General features: G+C 41.6%; 9 non-coding genes and 3 pseudogenes across 9 annotated transcripts in view; all 12 read left to right on the top strand.

The window, feature by feature from the left end:
• LOC134901752 (5S ribosomal RNA) overlaps positions 1-100 on the top strand; it is a 119-nt gene extending 19 nt beyond the window's left edge. Inside the window, exon 1 of the ribosomal RNA XR_010175234.1 lies at positions 1-100. This exon is cut by the window's left edge and continues 19 nt beyond it. This is a non-coding gene — a ribosomal RNA (5S ribosomal RNA).
• Positions 101-207: 107 nt separating this feature from the next.
• Positions 208-326, top strand: LOC134889671 (5S ribosomal RNA; annotated as a pseudogene).
• A 107-nt stretch (positions 327-433) lies between these two features.
• LOC135069764 (5S ribosomal RNA) lies at positions 434-552 on the top strand. The gene has a single exon (XR_010255946.1). It is a non-coding gene; the product is annotated as a 5S ribosomal RNA (ribosomal RNA).
• Positions 553-659: 107 nt separating this feature from the next.
• LOC135062397 (5S ribosomal RNA) lies at positions 660-778 on the top strand. The gene has a single exon (XR_010248748.1). It is a non-coding gene; the product is annotated as a 5S ribosomal RNA (ribosomal RNA).
• Positions 779-885: 107 nt separating this feature from the next.
• On the top strand, positions 886-1004 carry LOC135070138 (5S ribosomal RNA). Its single transcript, XR_010256311.1, has one exon. It is a non-coding gene; the product is annotated as a 5S ribosomal RNA (ribosomal RNA).
• Positions 1005-1111: 107 nt separating this feature from the next.
• LOC134900731 (5S ribosomal RNA) lies at positions 1112-1230 on the top strand. Its single transcript, XR_010174237.1, has one exon. It is a non-coding gene; the product is annotated as a 5S ribosomal RNA (ribosomal RNA).
• Positions 1231-1337: 107 nt separating this feature from the next.
• LOC135070159 (5S ribosomal RNA) lies at positions 1338-1456 on the top strand. Its single transcript, XR_010256331.1, has one exon. It is a non-coding gene; the product is annotated as a 5S ribosomal RNA (ribosomal RNA).
• A 107-nt stretch (positions 1457-1563) lies between these two features.
• Positions 1564-1682, top strand: LOC135063580 (5S ribosomal RNA). The gene has a single exon (XR_010249907.1). It is a non-coding gene; the product is annotated as a 5S ribosomal RNA (ribosomal RNA).
• A 107-nt stretch (positions 1683-1789) lies between these two features.
• LOC135069957 (5S ribosomal RNA) lies at positions 1790-1908 on the top strand. The gene has a single exon (XR_010256134.1). It is a non-coding gene; the product is annotated as a 5S ribosomal RNA (ribosomal RNA).
• A 107-nt stretch (positions 1909-2015) lies between these two features.
• Positions 2016-2134, top strand: LOC134887833 (5S ribosomal RNA; annotated as a pseudogene).
• Positions 2135-2241: 107 nt separating this feature from the next.
• Positions 2242-2360, top strand: LOC134889648 (5S ribosomal RNA; annotated as a pseudogene).
• Positions 2361-2467: 107 nt separating this feature from the next.
• LOC134901750 (5S ribosomal RNA) overlaps positions 2468-2500 on the top strand; it is a 119-nt gene continuing 86 nt past the window's right edge. Inside the window, exon 1 of the ribosomal RNA XR_010175232.1 lies at positions 2468-2500. This exon is cut by the window's right edge and continues 86 nt beyond it. This is a non-coding gene — a ribosomal RNA (5S ribosomal RNA).

Raw genomic sequence — 2500 nt, 5'->3', positions numbered from 1 at the left:
TGCATACGCCCAATCTCATCTGATCTTGGAAGCTAAGCAGTGTTGGGCCTGGTTAGTACTTGGATGGGAGACCACCTGGGAATACAAGGTGCTGTAGATATTTTTATACTACCAACACCGTTCTGTTGATGCATTCCATTTTCAAACGTATTCATTTATGAACCAGTAGTTAGAAGTAGAAAAGTTCTAACAGAAACCACAAAGCTCATCTACAGCCACACCATACTGGATACGTCCAATCTCACCTGATCTTGGAAGCTAAGCAGTGTTGGGCTTGGTTAGTACTTGGATGGGAGACCACCTGGGAATACAAGGTGCTGTAGATATTTTTAAACTGCCAACACCGTTCTGTTGATGCATTCCATTTTCAAACGTATTCATTTATGAACCAGTAGTTAGAAGTAGAAAAGTTCTAACAGAAACCACAAAGCTCATCTACAGCCACACCACATTGGATACGCCCAATCTCATCTGATCTTGGACGCTAAGCAGTGTTGGGCCTGGTTAGTACTTGGATGGGAGACCACCTGGGAATACAAGGTGTTGTAGATATTTTTATACTGCCAACACCGTTCTGTTGATGCATTCCATTTTCAAACGTATTCATTTATGAACCAGTAGTTAGAAGTAGAAAAGTTCTAACAGAAACCACAAAGCTCATCTACAGCCACACCACACTGGATACGCCCAATCTCGTCTGATCTTGGAAGCTAAGCAGTGTTGGGCCTTGTTAGTACTTGGATGGGAGACCACCTGGGAATACAAGGTGCTGTAGATATTTTTATACTGCCAACACTGTTCTGTTGATGCATTCCATTTTCAAACGTATTCATTTATGAACCAGTAGTTAGAAGTAGAAAAGTTCTAACAGAAACCACAAAGCTCATCTACAGCCACACCATACTGGATACGCCCAATCTCACCTGATCTTGGAAGCTAAGCAGTGTTGGGCTTGGTTAGTACTTGGATGGGAGACCACCTGGGAATACAAAGTGCTGTAGATATTTTTATACTGCTAACACCGTTCTGTTGATGCATTCCATTTTCAAACGTATTCATTTATGAACCAGTAGTTAGAAGTAGAAAAGTTCTAACAGAAACCACAAAGCTCATCTACAGCCACACCACACTGGATACGCCCAATCTCGTCTGATCTTGGAAGCTAAGCAGTGTTGGGCCTTGTTAGTACTTGGATGGGAGACCACCTGGGAATACAAGGTGTTGTAGATATTTTTATACTGCCAACACCGTTCTGTTGATGCATTCCATTTTCAAACGTATTCATTTATGAACCAGTAGTTAGAAGTAGAAAAGTTCAAACAGAAACCACAAAGCTCATCTACAGCCACACCACACTGGATACGCCCAATCTCATCTGATCTTGGAAGCTAAGCAGTGTTGGGCCTGGTTAGAACTTGGATGGGAGACCACCTGGGAATACAAGGTGCTGTAGATATTTTTATACTACCAACACCGTTCTGTTGATGCATTCCATTTTAAAACCTATTCATTTATGAACCAGTAGTTAGAAGTAGAAAAGTTCTAACAGAAACCATAAAGCTTATCTACAGCCACACCACACTGGATACACCCAATCGCATCTGCTCTTGGAAGCTAAGCAGTGTTGGGCCTGGTTAGTACTTGGATGGGAGACCACCTGGGAATACAAGGTGCTGTAGATATTTTTATACTACCAACACCGTTCTGTTGATGCATTCCATTTTCAAACGTATTCATTTATGAACCAGTAGTTAGAAGTAGAAAAGTACTAACAGAAACCATAAAGCTCATCTACAGCCACACCACACTGGATATGCCCAATCTCATCTGATCTTGGTAGCTAAGCAGTGTTGGGCCTGGTTGGTACTTGGATGGGAGACCACCTGGGAATACAAGGTGCTGTAGATAATTTTACACTGCCAACACCGTTCTGTTGATGCATTCCATTTTAAAACGTATTTATTTATGAACCAGTAGTTAGAAGTAGAAAAGTTCTAACAGAAACCAGAAAGTTCATCTACAGCAGCACCACACTGGATACGCCCAATCTCATCTGATCTTGGAAACTAAGCAGTGTTGGGCCTGGTTAGTACTTGGATGGGAGACCACCTGGGAATACAAGGTGCTGTAGATATTTTTATACTGCCAACACCGTTCTGTTGATGCATTCCATTTTCAAACGTATTCATTTATGAACCAGTAGTTAGAAGTATAAAAGTTCTAACAGAAACCACAAAGCTCATCTACAGCCACACTACACTCGATACGCCCAATCTCATCTGATCTTGGAAGCTAAGCAGTGTTGGGCCTGGTTAGTACTTGGATGGGAGACCACCTGGGAATACAAAGTGCTGTAGATATTTTTATACTGCCAACACCGTTCTGTTGATGCATTCCATTTTCAAACATATTCATTTATGAACCAGTAGTTAGAAGTAGAAAAGTTCTAACAGAAACCATAAAGCTTATCTACAGCCACACCACACTGCATACGCCCAAT

Source organism: Pseudophryne corroboree, chromosome 3 (assembly GCF_028390025.1).
Source record: "Pseudophryne corroboree isolate aPseCor3 chromosome 3, aPseCor3.hap2, whole genome shotgun sequence".
NCBI lineage: Eukaryota > Metazoa > Chordata > Amphibia > Anura > Myobatrachidae > Pseudophryne > Pseudophryne corroboree.
This window is presented reverse-complemented; position numbering and strand designations above follow the sequence as displayed.